Source organism: Hyperolius riggenbachi, chromosome 2 (assembly GCF_040937935.1).
Source record: "Hyperolius riggenbachi isolate aHypRig1 chromosome 2, aHypRig1.pri, whole genome shotgun sequence".
NCBI lineage: Eukaryota > Metazoa > Chordata > Amphibia > Anura > Hyperoliidae > Hyperolius > Hyperolius riggenbachi.
The window spans coordinates 140,522,184-140,533,936 of NC_090647.1; the positions used below are offsets into that span (position 1 = coordinate 140,522,184).

Here is an 11,753-nt window from a genome sequence, read left to right on the forward strand (position 1 = left end):
CGTGCTCATAGCCATTGGGCCTCAAACCCAAAACAATGCCTGCAGCACCTGGGGTTCACAGCCGGTCTCCCATGCAGCTACTAACCAGGCCTGAAGCCGCTTAGCTTCCGCGATCTGACGAGAGCGGGCGCTTTCGGCTTAGTGTGGCCGCAGGCAACCTCCAGGGCGCCGTTCCGGCGCCTTGAAGGTGAGGCTTCCCACGCGTGCTCATAGCCATTGGGCCTCAAACCCAAAACAACGCCTGCAGCACCTGGGGTTCACAGCCGGTCTCCCATGCAGATACTAACCAGGCCTGAAGCCGCTTAGCTTCCGCGATCTGACGAGAGCGGGCGCTTTCGGCTTAGTGTGGCCGCAGGCAACCTCCAGGGCGCCGTTCCGGCGCCTTGAAGGTGAGGCTTCCCACGCGTGCTCATAGCCATTGGGCCTCAAACCCAAAACAATGCCTGCAGCACCTGGGGTTCACAGCCGGTCTCCCATGCAGCTACTAACCAGGCCTGAAGCCGCTTAGCTTCCGCGATCTGACGAGAGCGGGCGCTTTCGGCTTAGTGTGGCCACAGGCAACCTCCAAGGCGCCGTTCCGGCGCCTTGAAGGTGAGGCTTCCCACGCGTGCTCATAGCCATTGGGCCTCAAACCCAAAACAACGACTGCAGCACCTGGGGTTCACAGCCGGTCTCCCATGCAGCTACTAACCAGGCCTGAAGCCGCTTAGCTTCCGCGATCTGACGAGAGCGGGCGCTTTCGGCTTAGTGTGGCCGCAGGCAACCTCCAAGGCGCCGTTCCGGCGCCTTGAAGGTGAGGCTTCCCACGCGTGCTCATAGCCATTGGGCCTCAAACCCAAAACAACGCCTGCAGCACCTGGGGTTCACAGCCGGTCTCCCATGCAGCTACTAACCAGGCCTGAAGCCGCTTAGCTTCCGCGATCTGACGAGAGCGGGCGCTTTCGGCTTAGTGTGGCCGCAGGCAACCTCCAGGGCGCCGTTCCGGCGCCTTGAAGGTGAGGCTTCCCACGCGTGCTCATAGCCATTGGGCCTCAAACCCAAAACAACGCCTGCAGCACCTGGGGTTCACAGCCGGTCTCCCATGCAGCTACTAACCAGGCCTGAAGCCGCTTAGCTTCCGCGATCTGACGAGAGCGGGCGCTTTCGGCTTAGTGTGGCCGCAGGCAACCTCCAGGTGAGGCTTCCCACGCGTGCTCATAGCCATTGGGCCTCAAACCCAAAACAATGCCTGCAGCACCTGGGGTTCACAGCCGGTCTCCCATGCAGCTACTAACCAGGCCTGAAGCCGCTTAGCTTCCGCGATCTGACGAGAGCGGGCGCTTTCGGCTTAGTGTGGCCGCAGGCAACCTCCAAGGCGCCGTTCCGGCGCCTTGAAGGTGAGGCTTCCCACGCGTGCTCATAGCCATTGGGCCTCAAACCCAAAACAATGCCTGCAGCACCTGGGGTTCACAGCCGGTCTCCCATGCAGCTACTAACCAGGCCTGAAGCCGCTTAGCTTCCGCGATCTGACGAGAGCGGGCGCTTTCGGCTTAGTGTGGCCGCAGGCAACCTCCAGGGCGCCGTTCCGGCGCCTTGAAGGTGAGGCTTCCCACGCGTGCTCATAGCCATTGGGCCTCAAACCCAAAACAATGCCTGCAGCACCTGGGGTTCACAGCCGGTCTACCATGCAGCTACTAACCAGGCCTGAAGCCGCTTAGCTTCCGCGATCTGACGAGAGCGGGCGCTTTCGGCTTAGTGTGGCCGCAGGCAACCTCCAAGGCGCCGTTCCGGCGCCTTGAAGGTGAGGCTTCCCACACGTGCTCATAGCCATTGGGCCTCAAACCCAAAACAACGCCTGCAGCACCTGGGGATCACAGCCGGTCTCCCATGCAGCTACTAACCAGGCCTGAAGCCGCTTAGCTTCCGCGATCTGACGAGAGCGGGCGCTTTCGGCTTAGTGTGGCCGCAGGCAACCTCCAGGGCGCCGTTCCGGCGCCTTGAAGGTGAGGCTTCCCACGCGTGCTCATAGCCATTGGGCCTCAAACCCAAAACAATGCCTGCAGCACCTGGGGTTCACAGCCGGTCTCCCATGCAGCTACTAACCAGGCCTGAAGCCGCTTAGCTTCCGCGATCTGACGAGAGCGGGCGCTTTCGGCTTAGTGTGGCCGCAGGCAACCTCCAAGGCGCCCTTCCGGCGCCTTGAAGGTGAGGCTTCCCACGCGTGCTCATAGCCATTGGGCCTCAAACCCAAAACAACGCCTGCAGCACCTGGGGTTCACAGCCGGTCTCCCATGCAGCTACTAACCAGGCCTGAAGCCGCTTAGCTTCCGCGATCTGACGAGAGCGGGCGCTTTCGGCTTAGTGTGGCCGCAGGCAACCTCCAGGGCGCCGTTCCGGCGCCTTGAAGGTGAGGCTTCCCACGCGTGCTCATAGCCATTGGGCCTCAAACCCAAAACAATGCCTGCAGCACCTGGGGTTCACAGCCGGTCTCCCATGCAGCTACTAACCAGGCCTGAAGCCGCTTAGCTTCCGCGATCTGACGAGAGCGGGCGCTTTCGGCTTAGTGTGGCCGCAGGCAACCTCCAAGGCGCCGTTCCGGCGCCTTGAAGGTGAGGCTTCCCACGCGTGCTCATAGCCATTGGGCCTCAAACCCAAAACAACGCCTGCAGCACCTGGGGTTCACAGCCGGTCTCCCATGCAGCTACTAACCAGGCCTGAAGCCGCTTAGCTTCCGCGATCTGACGAGAGCGGGCGCTTTCGGCTTAGTGTGGCCGCAGGCAACCTCCAGGGCGCCGCTCCGGCGCCTTGAAGGTGAGGCTTCCCACGCGTGCTCATAGCCATTGGGCCTCAAACCCAAAACAATGCCTGCAGCACCTGGGGTTCACAGCCGGTCTCCCATGCAGCTACTAACCAGGCCTGAAGCCGCTTAGCTTCCGCGATCTGACGAGAGCGGGCGCTTTCGGCTTAGTGTGGCCGCAGGCAACCTCCAAGGCGCCGTTCCGGCGCCTTGAAGGTGAGGCTTCCCACGCGTGCTCATAGCCATTGGGCCTCAAACCCAAAACAACGCCTGCAGCACCTGGGGTTCACAGCCGGTCTCCCATGCAGCTACTAACCAGGCCTGAAGCCGCTTAGCTTCCGCGATCTGACGAGAGCGGGCGCTTTCGGCTTAGTGTGGCCACAGGCAACCTCCAGGGCGCCGTTCCGGCGCCTTGAAGGTGAGGCTTCCCACGCGTGCTCATAGCCATTGGGCCTCAAACCCAAAACAATGCCTGCAGCACCTGGGGTTCACAGCCGGTCTCCCATGCAGCTACTAACCAGGCCTGAAGCCGCTTAGCTTCCGCGATCTGACGAGAGCGGGCGCTTTCGGCTTAGTGTGGCCGCAGGCAACCTCCAAGGCGTGCTCATAGCCATTGGGCCTCAAACCCAAAACAACGCCTGCAGCACCTGGGGTTCACAGCCGGTCTCCCATGCAGCTACTAACCAGGCCTGAAGCCGCTTAGCTTCCACGATCTGACGAGAGCGGGCGCTTTCGGCTTAGTGTGGCCGCAGGCAACCTCCAAGGCGCCGTTCCGTGCCTTGAAGGTGAGGCTTCCCACGCGTGCTCATAGCCATTGGGCCTCAAACCCAAAACAACGCCTGCAGCACCTGGGGTTCACAGCCGGTCTCCCATGCAGCTACTAACCAGGCCTGAAGCCGCTTAGCTTCCGCGATCTGACGAGAGCGGGCGCTTTCGGCTTAGTGTGGCCGCAGGCAACCTCCAGGGCGCCGTTCCGGCGCCTTGAAGGTGAGGCTTCCCACGCGTGCTCATAGCCATTGGGCCTCAAACCCAAAACAACGCCTGCAGCACCTGGGGTTCACAGCCGGTCTCTCATGCAGCTACTAACCAGGCCTGAAGCCGCTTAGCTTCCGCGATCTGACGAGAGCGGGCGCTTTCGGCTTAGTGTGGCCGCAGGCAACCTCCAAGGCGCCGTTCCGGCGCCTTGAAGGTGGGGCTTCCCACGCGTGCTCATAGCCATTGGGCCTCAAACCCAAAACAACGCCTGCAGCACCTGGGGTTCACAGCCGGTCTCCCATGCAGCTACTAACCAGGCCTGAAGCCGCTTAGCTTCCGCGATCTGACGAGAGCGGGCGCTTTCGGCTTAGTGTGGCCGCAGGCAACCTCCAGGGCGCCGTTCCGGCGCCTTGAAGGTGAGGCTTCCCACGCGTGCTCATAGCCATTGGGCCTCAAACCCAAAACAATGCCTGCAGCACCTGGGGTTCACAGCCGGTCTCCCATGCAGCTACTAACCAGGCCTGAAGCCGCTTAGCTTCCGCGATCTGACGAGAGCGGGCGCTTTCGGCTTAGTGTGGCCGCAGGCAACCTCCAGGGCGCCGTTCCGGCGCCTTGAAGGTGAGGCTTCCCACGCGTGCTCATAGCCATTGGGCCTCAAACCCAAAACAACGCCTGCAGCACCTGGGGTTCACAGCCGGTCTCCCATGCAGCTACTAACCAGGCCTGAAGCCGCTTAGCTTCCGCGATCTGACGAGAGCGGGCGCTTTCGGCTTAGTGTGGCCGCAGGCAACCTCCAAGGCGCCGTTCCGGCGCCTTGAAGGTGAGGCTTCCCACGCGTGCTCATAGCCATTGGGCCTCAAACCCAAAACAACGCCTGCAGCACCTGGGGTTCACAGCCGGTCTCCCATGCAGCTACTAACCAGGCCTGAAGCCGCTTAGCTTCCGCGATCTGACGAGAGCGGGCGCTTTCGGCTTAGTGTGGCCGCAGGCAACCTCCAGGGCGCCGTTCCGGCGCCTTGAAGGTGAGGCTTCCCACGCGTGCTCATAGCCATTGGGCCTCAAACCCAAAACAATGCCTGCAGCACCTGGGGTTCACAGCCGGTCTCCCATGCAGCTACTAACCAGGCCTGAAGCCGCTTAGCTTCCGCGATCTGACGAGAGCGGGCGCTTTCGGCTTAGTGTGGCCGCAGGCAACCTCCAAGGCGCCGTTCCGGCGCCTTGAAGGTGAGGCTTCCCACGCGTGCTCATAGCCATTGGGCCTCAAACAACGCCTGCAGCACCTGGGGTTCACAGCCGGTCTCCCATGCAGCTACTAACCAGGCCTGAAGCCGCTTAGCTTCCACGATCTGACGAGAGCGGGCGCTTTCGGCTTAGTGTGGCCGCAGGCAACCTCCACGGCGCCGTTCCGGCGCCTTGAAGGTGAGGCTTCCCACGCGTGCTCATAGCCATTGGGCCTCAAACCCAAAACAATGCCTGCAGCACCTGGGGTTCACAGCCGGTCTCCCATGCAGCTACTAACCAGGGCTGAAGCCGCTTAGCTTCCGCGATCTGACGAGAGCGGGCGCTTTCGGCTTAGTGTGGCCGCAGGCAACCTCCAAGGCGCCGTTCCGGCGCCTTGAAGATGAGGCTTCCCACGCGTGCTCATAGCCATTGGGCCTCAAACCCAAAACAACGCCTGCAGCACCTGGGGTTCACAGCCGGTCTCCCATGCAGCTACTAACCAGGCCTGAAGCCGCTTAACTTCCGCGATCTGACGAGAGCGGGCGCTTTCGGCTTAGTGTGGCCGCAGGCAACCTCCAGGGCGCCGTTCCGGCGCCTTGAAGGTGAGGCTTCCCACGCGTGCTCATAGCCATTGGGCCTCAAACCCAAAACAATGCCTGCAGCACCTGGGGTTCACAGCCGGTCTCCCATGCAGCTACTAACCAGGCCTGAAGCCGCTTAGCTTCCGCGATCTGACGTGAGCGGGCGCTTTCGGCTTAGTGTGGCCGCAGGCAACCTCCAAGGCGCCGTTCCGGCGCCTTGAAGGTGAGGCTTCCCACGCGTGCTCATAGCCATTGGGCCTCAAACCCAAAACAACGCCTGCAGCACCTGGGGTTCACAGCCGGTCTCCCATGCAGCTACTAACCAGGCCTGAAGCCGCTTAGCTTCCGCGATCTGACGAGAGCGGGCGCTTTCGGCTTAGTGTGGCCGCAGGCAACCTCCAGGTGAGGCTTCCCACGCGTGCTCATAGCCATTGGGCCTCAAACCCAAAACAATGCCTGCAGCACCTGGGGTTCACAGCCGGTCTCCCATGCAGCTACTAACCAGGCCTGAAGCCGCTTAGCTTCCGCGATCTGACGAGAGCGGGCGCTTTCGGCTTAGTGTGGCCGCAGGCAACCTCCAAGGCGCCGTTCCGGCGCCTTGAAGGTGAGGCTTCCCACGCGTGCTCATAGCCATTGGGCCTCAAACCCAAAACAATGCCTGCAGCACCTGGGGTTCACAGCCGGTCTCCCATGCAGCTACTAACCAGGCCTGAAGCCGCTTAGCTTCCGCGATCTGACGAGAGCGGGCGCTTTCGGCTTAGTGTGGCCGCAGGCAACCTCCAGGGCGCCGTTCCGGCGCCTTGAAGGTGAGGCTTCCCACGCGTGCTCATAGCCATTGGGCCTCAAACCCAAAACAATGCCTGCAGCACCTGGGGTTCACAGCCGGTCTACCATGCAGCTACTAACCAGGCCTGAAGCCGCTTAGCTTCCGCGATCTGATGAGAGCGGGCGCTTTCGGCTTAGTGTGGCCGCAGGCAACCTCCAGGGCGCCGTTCCGGCGCCTTGAAGGTGAGGCTTCCCACGCGTGCTCATAGCCATTGGGCCTCAAACCCAAAACAACGCCTGCAGCACCTGGGGTTCACAGCCGGTCTCCCATGCAGCTACTAACCAGGCCTGAAGCCGCTTAGCTTCCGCGATCTGACGAGAGCGGGCGCTTTCGGCTTAGTGTGGCCGCAGGCAACCTCCAAGGCGCCGTTCCGGCGCCTTGAAGGTGGGGCTTCCCACGCGTGCTCATAGCCATTGGGCCTCAAACCCAAAACAACGCCTGCAGCACCTGGGGTTCACAGCCGGTCTCCCATGCAGCTACTAACCAGGCCTGAAGCCGCTTAGCTTCCGCGATCTGACGAGAGCGGGCGCTTTCGGCTTAGTGTGGCCGCAGGCAACCTCCAGGGCGCCGTTCCGGCGCCTTGAAGGTGAGGCTTCCCACGCGTGCTCATAGCCATTGGGCCTCAAACCCAAAACAATGCCTGCAGCACCTGGGGTTCACAGCCGGTCTCCCATGCAGCTACTAACCAGGCCTGAAGCCGCTTAGCTTCCGCGATCTGACGAGAGCGGGCGCTTTCGGCTTAGTGTGGCCGCAGGCAACCTCCAGGGCGCCGTTCCGGCGCCTTGAAGGTGAGGCTTCCCACGCGTGCTCATAGCCATTGGGCCTCAAACCCAAAACAACGCCTGCAGCACCTGGGGTTCACAGCCGGTCTCCCATGCAGCTACTAACCAGGCCTGAAGCCGCTTAGCTTCCGCGATCTGACGAGAGCGGGCGCTTTCGGCTTAGTGTGGCCGCAGGCAACCTCCAAGGCGCCGTTCCGGCGCCTTGAAGGTGAGGCTTCCCACGCGTGCTCATAGCCATTGGGCCTCAAACCCAAAACAACGCCTGCAGCACCTGGGGTTCACAGCCGGTCTCCCATGCAGCTACTAACCAGGCCTGAAGCCGCTTAGCTTCCGCGATCTGACGAGAGCGGGCGCTTTCGGCTTAGTGTGGCCGCAGGCAACCTCCAGGGCGCCGTTCCGGCGCCTTGAAGGTGAGGCTTCCCACGCGTGCTCATAGCCATTGGGCCTCAAACCCAAAACAATGCCTGCAGCACCTGGGGTTCACAGCCGGTCTCCCATGCAGCTACTAACCAGGCCTGAAGCCGCTTAGCTTCCGCGATCTGACGAGAGCGGGCGCTTTCGGCTTAGTGTGGCCGCAGGCAACCTCCAAGGCGCCGTTCCGGCGCCTTGAAGGTGAGGCTTCCCATGCGTGCTCATAGCCATTGGGCCTCAAACAACGCCTGCAGCACCTGGGGTTCACAGCCGGTCTCCCATGCAGCTACTAACCAGGCCTGAAGCCGCTTAGCTTCCACGATCTGACGAGAGCGGGCGCTTTCGGCTTAGTGTGGCCGCAGGCAACCTCCACGGCGCCGTTCCGGCGCCTTGAAGGTGAGGCATCCCACGCGTGCTCATAGCCATTGGGCCTCAAACCCAAAACAATGCCTGCAGCACCTGGGGTTCACAGCCGGTCTCCCATGCAGCTACTAACCAGGGCTGAAGCCGCTTAGCTTCCGCGATCTGACGAGAGCGGGCGCTTTCGGCTTAGTGTGGCCGCAGGCAACCTCCAAGGCGCCGTTCCGGCGCCTTGAAGATGAGGCTTCCCACGCGTGCTCATAGCCATTGGGCCTCAAACCCAAAACAACGCCTGCAGCACCTGGGGTTCACAGCCGGTCTCCCATGCAGCTACTAACCAGGCCTGAAGCCGCTTAACTTCCGCGATCTGACGAGAGCGGGCGCTTTCGGCTTAGTGTGGCCGCAGGCAACCTCCAGGGCGCCGTTCCGGCGCCTTGAAGGTGAGGCTTCCCACGCGTGCTCATAGCCATTGGGCCTCAAACCCAAAACAATGCCTGCAGCACCTGGGGTTCACAGCCGGTCTCCCATGCAGCTACTAACCAGGCCTGAAGCCGCTTAGCTTCCGCGATCTGACGTGAGCGGGCGCTTTCGGCTTAGTGTGGCCGCAGGCAACCTCCAAGGCGCCGTTCCGGCGCCTTGAAGGTGAGGCTTCCCACGCGTGCTCATAGCCATTGGGTCTCAAACCCAAAACAACGCCTGCAGCACCTGGGGTTCACAGCCGGTCTCCCATGCAGCTACTAACCAGGCCTGAAGCCGCTTAGCTTCCGCGATCTGACGAGAGCGGGCGCTTTCGGCTTAGTGTGGCCGCAGGCAACCTCCAGGTGAGGCTTCCCACGCGTGCTCATAGCCATTGGGCCTCAAACCCAAAACAATGCCTGCAGCACCTGGGGTTCACAGCCGGTCTCCCATGCAGCTACTAACCAGGCCTGAAGCCGCTTAGCTTCCGCGATCTGACGAGAGCGGGCGCTTTCGGCTTAGTGTGGCCGCAGGCAACCTCCAAGGCGCCGTTCCGGCGCCTTGAAGGTGAGGCTTCCCACGCGTGCTCATAGCCATTGGGCCTCAAACCCAAAACAATGCCTGCAGCACCTGGGGTTCACAGCCGGTCTCCCATGCAGCTACTAACCAGGCCTGAAGCCGCTTAGCTTCCGCGATCTGACGAGAGCGGGCGCTTTCGGCTTAGTGTGGCCGCAGGCAACCTCCAGGGCGCCGTTCCGGCGCCTTGAAGGTGAGGCTTCCCACGCGTGCTCATAGCCATTGGGCCTCAAACCCAAAACAATGCCTGCAGCACCTGGGGTTCACAGCCGGTCTACCATGCAGCTACTAACCAGGCCTGAAGCCGCTTAGCTTCCGCGATCTGATGAGAGCGGGCGCTTTCGGCTTAGTGTGGCCGCAGGCAACCTCCAAGGCGCCGTTCCGGCGCCTTGAAGGTGAGGCTTCCCACACGTGCTCATAGCCATTGGGCCTCAAACCCAAAACAACGCCTGCAGCACCTGGGGATCACAGCCGGTCTCCCATGCAGCTACTAACCAGGCCTGAAGCCGCTTAGCTTCCGCGATCTGACGAGAGCGGGCGCTTTCGGCTTAGTGTGGCCGCAGGCAACCTCCAGGGCGCCGTTCCGGCGCCTTGAAGGTGAGGCTTCCCACGCGTGCTCATAGCCATTGGGCCTCAAACCCAAAACAACGCCTGCAGCACCTGGGGTTCACAGCCGGTCTCCCATGCAGCTACTAACCAGGCCTGAAGCCGCTTAGCTTCCGCGATCTGACGAGAGCGGGCGCTTTCGGCTTAGTGTGGCCGCAGGCAACCTCCAGGGCGCCGTTCCGGCGCCTTGAAGGTGAGGCTTCCCACGCGTGCTCATAGCCATTGGGCCTCAAACCCAAAACAATGCCTGCAGCACCTGGGGTTCACAGCCGGTCTCCCATGCAGCTACTAACCAGGCCTGAAGCCGCTTAGCTTCCGCGATCTGACGAGAGCGGGCGCTTTCGGCTTAGTGTGGCCGCAGGCAACCTCCAAGGCGCCGTTCCGGCGCCTTGAAGGTGAGGCTTCCCACGCGTGCTCATAGCCATTGGGCCTCAAACCCAAAACAACGCCTGCAGCACCTGGGGTTCACAGCCGGTCTCCCATGCAGCTACTAACCAGGCCTGAAGCCGCTTAGCTTCCGCGATCTGACGAGAGCGGGCGCTTTCGGCTTAGTGTGGCCGCAGGCAACCTCCAGGGCGCCGTTCCGGCGCCTTGAAGGTGAGGCTTCCCACGCGTGCTCATAGCCATTGGGCCTCAAACCCAAAACAATGCCTGCAGCACCTGGGGTTCACAGCCGGTCTCCCATGCAGCTACTAACCAGGCCTGAAGCCGCTTAGCTTCCGCGATCTGACGAGAGCGGGCGCTTTCGGCTTAGTGTGGCCGCAGGCAACCTCCAAGGCGCCGTTCCGGCGCCTTGAAGGTGAGGCTTCCCACGCGTGCTCATAGCCATTGGGCCTCAAACCCAAAACAACGCCTGCAGCACCTGGGGTTCACAGCCGGTCTCCCATGCAGCTACTAACCAGGCCTGAAGCCGCTTAGCTTCCGCGATCTGACGAGAGCGGGCGCTTTCGGCTTAGTGTGGCCACAGGCAACCTCCAGGGCGTGAAGGTGAGGCTTCCCACGCGTGCTCATAGCCATTGGGCCTCAAACCCAAAACAATGCCTGCAGCACCTGGGGTTCACAGCCGGTCTCCCATGCAGCTACTAACCAGGCCTGAAGCCGCTTAGCTTCCGCGATCTGACGAGAGCGGGCGCTTTCGGCTTAGTGTGGCCGCAGGCAACCTCCAAGGCGTGCTCATAGCCATTGGGCCTCAAACCCAAAACAACGCCTGCAGCACCTGGGGTTCACAGCCGGTCTCCCATGCAGCTACTAACCAGGCCTGAAGCCGCTTAGCTTCCACGATCTGACGAGAGCGGGCGCTTTCGGCTTAGTGTGGCCGCAGGCAACCTCCAAGGCGCCGTTCCGGCGCCTTGAAGGTGAGGCTTCCCACGCGTGCTCATAGCCATTGGGCCTCAAACCCAAAACAACGCCTGCAGCACCTGGGGTTCACAGCCGGTCTCCCATGCAGCTACTAACCAGGCCTGAAGCCGCTTAGCTTCCGCGATCTGACGAGAGCGGGCGCTTTCGGCTTAGTGTGGCCGCAGGCAACCTCCAGGGCGCCGTTCCGGCGCCTTGAAGGTGAGGCTTCCCACGCGTGCTCATAGCCATTGGGCCTCAAACCCAAAACAACGCCTGCAGCACCTGGGGTTCACAGCCGGTCTCCCATGCAGCTACTAACCAGGCCTGAAGCCGCTTAGCTTCCGCGATCTGACGAGAGCGGGCGCTTTCGGCTTAGTGTGGCCGCAGGCAACCTCCAAGGCGCCGTTCCGGCGCCTTGAAGGTGGGGCTTCCCACGCGTGCTCATAGCCATTGGGCCTCAAACCCAAAACAACGCCTGCAGCACCTGGGGTTCACAGCCGGTCTCCCATGCAGCTACTAACCAGGCCTGAAGCCGCTTAGCTTCCGCGATCTGATGAGAGCGGGCGCTTTCGGCTTAGTGTGGCCGCAGGCAACCTCCAGGGCGCCGTTCCGGCGCCTTGAAGGTGAGGCTTCCCACGCGTGCTCATAGCCATTGGGCCTCAAACCCAAAACAATGCCTGCAGCACCTGGGGTTCACAGCCGGTCTCCCATGCAGCTACTAACCAGGCCTGAAGCCGCTTAGCTTCCGCGATCTGACGAGAGCGGGCGCTTTCGGCTTAGTGTGGCCGCAGGCAACCTCCAGGGCGCCGTTCCGGCGCCTTGAAGGTGAGGCTTCCCACGCGTGC

General features: G+C 62.1%; 46 non-coding genes and 13 pseudogenes across 46 annotated transcripts; all 59 read right to left on the reverse strand.

Annotated features, from left to right (window-relative positions):
* Positions 1-36: 36 nt before the first annotated feature.
* LOC137556785 (5S ribosomal RNA) lies at positions 37-155 on the reverse strand. The gene has a single exon (XR_011029424.1). It is a non-coding gene; the product is annotated as a 5S ribosomal RNA (ribosomal RNA).
* An 83-nt stretch (positions 156-238) lies between these two features.
* On the reverse strand, positions 239-357 carry LOC137550355 (5S ribosomal RNA). The gene has a single exon (XR_011026911.1). It is a non-coding gene; the product is annotated as a 5S ribosomal RNA (ribosomal RNA).
* Positions 358-440: 83 nt separating this feature from the next.
* Positions 441-559, reverse strand: LOC137556678 (5S ribosomal RNA). Its single transcript, XR_011029318.1, has one exon. It is a non-coding gene; the product is annotated as a 5S ribosomal RNA (ribosomal RNA).
* An 83-nt stretch (positions 560-642) lies between these two features.
* Positions 643-761, reverse strand: LOC137557697 (5S ribosomal RNA; annotated as a pseudogene).
* Positions 762-844: 83 nt separating this feature from the next.
* On the reverse strand, positions 845-963 carry LOC137551944 (5S ribosomal RNA). The gene has a single exon (XR_011027082.1). It is a non-coding gene; the product is annotated as a 5S ribosomal RNA (ribosomal RNA).
* Positions 964-1,046: 83 nt separating this feature from the next.
* On the reverse strand, positions 1,047-1,165 carry LOC137551955 (5S ribosomal RNA). Its single transcript, XR_011027083.1, has one exon. It is a non-coding gene; the product is annotated as a 5S ribosomal RNA (ribosomal RNA).
* A 60-nt stretch (positions 1,166-1,225) lies between these two features.
* On the reverse strand, positions 1,226-1,344 carry LOC137556797 (5S ribosomal RNA). The gene has a single exon (XR_011029435.1). It is a non-coding gene; the product is annotated as a 5S ribosomal RNA (ribosomal RNA).
* An 83-nt stretch (positions 1,345-1,427) lies between these two features.
* On the reverse strand, positions 1,428-1,546 carry LOC137556809 (5S ribosomal RNA). Its single transcript, XR_011029447.1, has one exon. It is a non-coding gene; the product is annotated as a 5S ribosomal RNA (ribosomal RNA).
* Positions 1,547-1,629: 83 nt separating this feature from the next.
* Positions 1,630-1,748, reverse strand: LOC137557637 (5S ribosomal RNA; annotated as a pseudogene).
* Positions 1,749-1,831: 83 nt separating this feature from the next.
* On the reverse strand, positions 1,832-1,950 carry LOC137548224 (5S ribosomal RNA; annotated as a pseudogene).
* Positions 1,951-2,033: 83 nt separating this feature from the next.
* Positions 2,034-2,152, reverse strand: LOC137556820 (5S ribosomal RNA). The gene has a single exon (XR_011029458.1). It is a non-coding gene; the product is annotated as a 5S ribosomal RNA (ribosomal RNA).
* An 83-nt stretch (positions 2,153-2,235) lies between these two features.
* Positions 2,236-2,354, reverse strand: LOC137551967 (5S ribosomal RNA). Its single transcript, XR_011027084.1, has one exon. It is a non-coding gene; the product is annotated as a 5S ribosomal RNA (ribosomal RNA).
* Positions 2,355-2,437: 83 nt separating this feature from the next.
* Positions 2,438-2,556, reverse strand: LOC137556831 (5S ribosomal RNA). Its single transcript, XR_011029469.1, has one exon. It is a non-coding gene; the product is annotated as a 5S ribosomal RNA (ribosomal RNA).
* Positions 2,557-2,639: 83 nt separating this feature from the next.
* LOC137551979 (5S ribosomal RNA) lies at positions 2,640-2,758 on the reverse strand. Its single transcript, XR_011027086.1, has one exon. It is a non-coding gene; the product is annotated as a 5S ribosomal RNA (ribosomal RNA).
* An 83-nt stretch (positions 2,759-2,841) lies between these two features.
* On the reverse strand, positions 2,842-2,960 carry LOC137556842 (5S ribosomal RNA). Its single transcript, XR_011029480.1, has one exon. It is a non-coding gene; the product is annotated as a 5S ribosomal RNA (ribosomal RNA).
* An 83-nt stretch (positions 2,961-3,043) lies between these two features.
* LOC137556939 (5S ribosomal RNA) lies at positions 3,044-3,162 on the reverse strand (annotated as a pseudogene).
* Positions 3,163-3,245: 83 nt separating this feature from the next.
* Positions 3,246-3,364, reverse strand: LOC137556853 (5S ribosomal RNA). The gene has a single exon (XR_011029491.1). It is a non-coding gene; the product is annotated as a 5S ribosomal RNA (ribosomal RNA).
* A 47-nt stretch (positions 3,365-3,411) lies between these two features.
* LOC137558609 (5S ribosomal RNA) lies at positions 3,412-3,530 on the reverse strand (annotated as a pseudogene).
* An 82-nt stretch (positions 3,531-3,612) lies between these two features.
* On the reverse strand, positions 3,613-3,731 carry LOC137551991 (5S ribosomal RNA). The gene has a single exon (XR_011027088.1). It is a non-coding gene; the product is annotated as a 5S ribosomal RNA (ribosomal RNA).
* Positions 3,732-3,814: 83 nt separating this feature from the next.
* LOC137547891 (5S ribosomal RNA) lies at positions 3,815-3,933 on the reverse strand (annotated as a pseudogene).
* An 83-nt stretch (positions 3,934-4,016) lies between these two features.
* On the reverse strand, positions 4,017-4,135 carry LOC137552002 (5S ribosomal RNA). The gene has a single exon (XR_011027089.1). It is a non-coding gene; the product is annotated as a 5S ribosomal RNA (ribosomal RNA).
* An 83-nt stretch (positions 4,136-4,218) lies between these two features.
* Positions 4,219-4,337, reverse strand: LOC137556864 (5S ribosomal RNA). Its single transcript, XR_011029501.1, has one exon. It is a non-coding gene; the product is annotated as a 5S ribosomal RNA (ribosomal RNA).
* An 83-nt stretch (positions 4,338-4,420) lies between these two features.
* On the reverse strand, positions 4,421-4,539 carry LOC137552014 (5S ribosomal RNA). The gene has a single exon (XR_011027091.1). It is a non-coding gene; the product is annotated as a 5S ribosomal RNA (ribosomal RNA).
* Positions 4,540-4,622: 83 nt separating this feature from the next.
* On the reverse strand, positions 4,623-4,741 carry LOC137552025 (5S ribosomal RNA). Its single transcript, XR_011027092.1, has one exon. It is a non-coding gene; the product is annotated as a 5S ribosomal RNA (ribosomal RNA).
* An 83-nt stretch (positions 4,742-4,824) lies between these two features.
* LOC137556876 (5S ribosomal RNA) lies at positions 4,825-4,943 on the reverse strand. Its single transcript, XR_011029502.1, has one exon. It is a non-coding gene; the product is annotated as a 5S ribosomal RNA (ribosomal RNA).
* A 76-nt stretch (positions 4,944-5,019) lies between these two features.
* LOC137558610 (5S ribosomal RNA) lies at positions 5,020-5,138 on the reverse strand (annotated as a pseudogene).
* Positions 5,139-5,221: 83 nt separating this feature from the next.
* Positions 5,222-5,340, reverse strand: LOC137559061 (5S ribosomal RNA; annotated as a pseudogene).
* An 83-nt stretch (positions 5,341-5,423) lies between these two features.
* On the reverse strand, positions 5,424-5,542 carry LOC137555318 (5S ribosomal RNA). The gene has a single exon (XR_011028009.1). It is a non-coding gene; the product is annotated as a 5S ribosomal RNA (ribosomal RNA).
* An 83-nt stretch (positions 5,543-5,625) lies between these two features.
* LOC137556588 (5S ribosomal RNA) lies at positions 5,626-5,744 on the reverse strand. The gene has a single exon (XR_011029231.1). It is a non-coding gene; the product is annotated as a 5S ribosomal RNA (ribosomal RNA).
* An 83-nt stretch (positions 5,745-5,827) lies between these two features.
* LOC137552036 (5S ribosomal RNA) lies at positions 5,828-5,946 on the reverse strand. Its single transcript, XR_011027093.1, has one exon. It is a non-coding gene; the product is annotated as a 5S ribosomal RNA (ribosomal RNA).
* A 60-nt stretch (positions 5,947-6,006) lies between these two features.
* On the reverse strand, positions 6,007-6,125 carry LOC137556888 (5S ribosomal RNA). Its single transcript, XR_011029504.1, has one exon. It is a non-coding gene; the product is annotated as a 5S ribosomal RNA (ribosomal RNA).
* Positions 6,126-6,208: 83 nt separating this feature from the next.
* Positions 6,209-6,327, reverse strand: LOC137556899 (5S ribosomal RNA). Its single transcript, XR_011029505.1, has one exon. It is a non-coding gene; the product is annotated as a 5S ribosomal RNA (ribosomal RNA).
* An 83-nt stretch (positions 6,328-6,410) lies between these two features.
* LOC137556780 (5S ribosomal RNA) lies at positions 6,411-6,529 on the reverse strand. The gene has a single exon (XR_011029419.1). It is a non-coding gene; the product is annotated as a 5S ribosomal RNA (ribosomal RNA).
* An 83-nt stretch (positions 6,530-6,612) lies between these two features.
* LOC137552048 (5S ribosomal RNA) lies at positions 6,613-6,731 on the reverse strand. Its single transcript, XR_011027094.1, has one exon. It is a non-coding gene; the product is annotated as a 5S ribosomal RNA (ribosomal RNA).
* An 83-nt stretch (positions 6,732-6,814) lies between these two features.
* On the reverse strand, positions 6,815-6,933 carry LOC137552059 (5S ribosomal RNA). Its single transcript, XR_011027095.1, has one exon. It is a non-coding gene; the product is annotated as a 5S ribosomal RNA (ribosomal RNA).
* Positions 6,934-7,016: 83 nt separating this feature from the next.
* LOC137556911 (5S ribosomal RNA) lies at positions 7,017-7,135 on the reverse strand. Its single transcript, XR_011029507.1, has one exon. It is a non-coding gene; the product is annotated as a 5S ribosomal RNA (ribosomal RNA).
* Positions 7,136-7,218: 83 nt separating this feature from the next.
* On the reverse strand, positions 7,219-7,337 carry LOC137552070 (5S ribosomal RNA). The gene has a single exon (XR_011027096.1). It is a non-coding gene; the product is annotated as a 5S ribosomal RNA (ribosomal RNA).
* An 83-nt stretch (positions 7,338-7,420) lies between these two features.
* Positions 7,421-7,539, reverse strand: LOC137552082 (5S ribosomal RNA). Its single transcript, XR_011027097.1, has one exon. It is a non-coding gene; the product is annotated as a 5S ribosomal RNA (ribosomal RNA).
* An 83-nt stretch (positions 7,540-7,622) lies between these two features.
* LOC137556924 (5S ribosomal RNA) lies at positions 7,623-7,741 on the reverse strand. Its single transcript, XR_011029509.1, has one exon. It is a non-coding gene; the product is annotated as a 5S ribosomal RNA (ribosomal RNA).
* Positions 7,742-7,817: 76 nt separating this feature from the next.
* Positions 7,818-7,936, reverse strand: LOC137558611 (5S ribosomal RNA; annotated as a pseudogene).
* Positions 7,937-8,019: 83 nt separating this feature from the next.
* Positions 8,020-8,138, reverse strand: LOC137559062 (5S ribosomal RNA; annotated as a pseudogene).
* An 83-nt stretch (positions 8,139-8,221) lies between these two features.
* LOC137555330 (5S ribosomal RNA) lies at positions 8,222-8,340 on the reverse strand. The gene has a single exon (XR_011028020.1). It is a non-coding gene; the product is annotated as a 5S ribosomal RNA (ribosomal RNA).
* An 83-nt stretch (positions 8,341-8,423) lies between these two features.
* Positions 8,424-8,542, reverse strand: LOC137556590 (5S ribosomal RNA). Its single transcript, XR_011029233.1, has one exon. It is a non-coding gene; the product is annotated as a 5S ribosomal RNA (ribosomal RNA).
* An 83-nt stretch (positions 8,543-8,625) lies between these two features.
* Positions 8,626-8,744, reverse strand: LOC137552093 (5S ribosomal RNA). Its single transcript, XR_011027098.1, has one exon. It is a non-coding gene; the product is annotated as a 5S ribosomal RNA (ribosomal RNA).
* Positions 8,745-8,804: 60 nt separating this feature from the next.
* Positions 8,805-8,923, reverse strand: LOC137556935 (5S ribosomal RNA). The gene has a single exon (XR_011029510.1). It is a non-coding gene; the product is annotated as a 5S ribosomal RNA (ribosomal RNA).
* An 83-nt stretch (positions 8,924-9,006) lies between these two features.
* On the reverse strand, positions 9,007-9,125 carry LOC137556946 (5S ribosomal RNA). Its single transcript, XR_011029511.1, has one exon. It is a non-coding gene; the product is annotated as a 5S ribosomal RNA (ribosomal RNA).
* An 83-nt stretch (positions 9,126-9,208) lies between these two features.
* On the reverse strand, positions 9,209-9,327 carry LOC137556781 (5S ribosomal RNA). Its single transcript, XR_011029420.1, has one exon. It is a non-coding gene; the product is annotated as a 5S ribosomal RNA (ribosomal RNA).
* An 83-nt stretch (positions 9,328-9,410) lies between these two features.
* Positions 9,411-9,529, reverse strand: LOC137548225 (5S ribosomal RNA; annotated as a pseudogene).
* An 83-nt stretch (positions 9,530-9,612) lies between these two features.
* On the reverse strand, positions 9,613-9,731 carry LOC137552104 (5S ribosomal RNA). Its single transcript, XR_011027099.1, has one exon. It is a non-coding gene; the product is annotated as a 5S ribosomal RNA (ribosomal RNA).
* An 83-nt stretch (positions 9,732-9,814) lies between these two features.
* LOC137556957 (5S ribosomal RNA) lies at positions 9,815-9,933 on the reverse strand. Its single transcript, XR_011029512.1, has one exon. It is a non-coding gene; the product is annotated as a 5S ribosomal RNA (ribosomal RNA).
* Positions 9,934-10,016: 83 nt separating this feature from the next.
* LOC137552116 (5S ribosomal RNA) lies at positions 10,017-10,135 on the reverse strand. Its single transcript, XR_011027100.1, has one exon. It is a non-coding gene; the product is annotated as a 5S ribosomal RNA (ribosomal RNA).
* Positions 10,136-10,218: 83 nt separating this feature from the next.
* Positions 10,219-10,337, reverse strand: LOC137556968 (5S ribosomal RNA). Its single transcript, XR_011029513.1, has one exon. It is a non-coding gene; the product is annotated as a 5S ribosomal RNA (ribosomal RNA).
* Positions 10,338-10,420: 83 nt separating this feature from the next.
* On the reverse strand, positions 10,421-10,539 carry LOC137556940 (5S ribosomal RNA; annotated as a pseudogene).
* A 69-nt stretch (positions 10,540-10,608) lies between these two features.
* LOC137556981 (5S ribosomal RNA) lies at positions 10,609-10,727 on the reverse strand. The gene has a single exon (XR_011029514.1). It is a non-coding gene; the product is annotated as a 5S ribosomal RNA (ribosomal RNA).
* A 47-nt stretch (positions 10,728-10,774) lies between these two features.
* LOC137558612 (5S ribosomal RNA) lies at positions 10,775-10,893 on the reverse strand (annotated as a pseudogene).
* An 83-nt stretch (positions 10,894-10,976) lies between these two features.
* LOC137552129 (5S ribosomal RNA) lies at positions 10,977-11,095 on the reverse strand. The gene has a single exon (XR_011027102.1). It is a non-coding gene; the product is annotated as a 5S ribosomal RNA (ribosomal RNA).
* Positions 11,096-11,178: 83 nt separating this feature from the next.
* LOC137552140 (5S ribosomal RNA) lies at positions 11,179-11,297 on the reverse strand. The gene has a single exon (XR_011027103.1). It is a non-coding gene; the product is annotated as a 5S ribosomal RNA (ribosomal RNA).
* Positions 11,298-11,380: 83 nt separating this feature from the next.
* LOC137553643 (5S ribosomal RNA) lies at positions 11,381-11,499 on the reverse strand. Its single transcript, XR_011027274.1, has one exon. It is a non-coding gene; the product is annotated as a 5S ribosomal RNA (ribosomal RNA).
* Positions 11,500-11,582: 83 nt separating this feature from the next.
* LOC137556992 (5S ribosomal RNA) lies at positions 11,583-11,701 on the reverse strand. Its single transcript, XR_011029515.1, has one exon. It is a non-coding gene; the product is annotated as a 5S ribosomal RNA (ribosomal RNA).
* Positions 11,702-11,753: the final 52 nt, after the last annotated feature.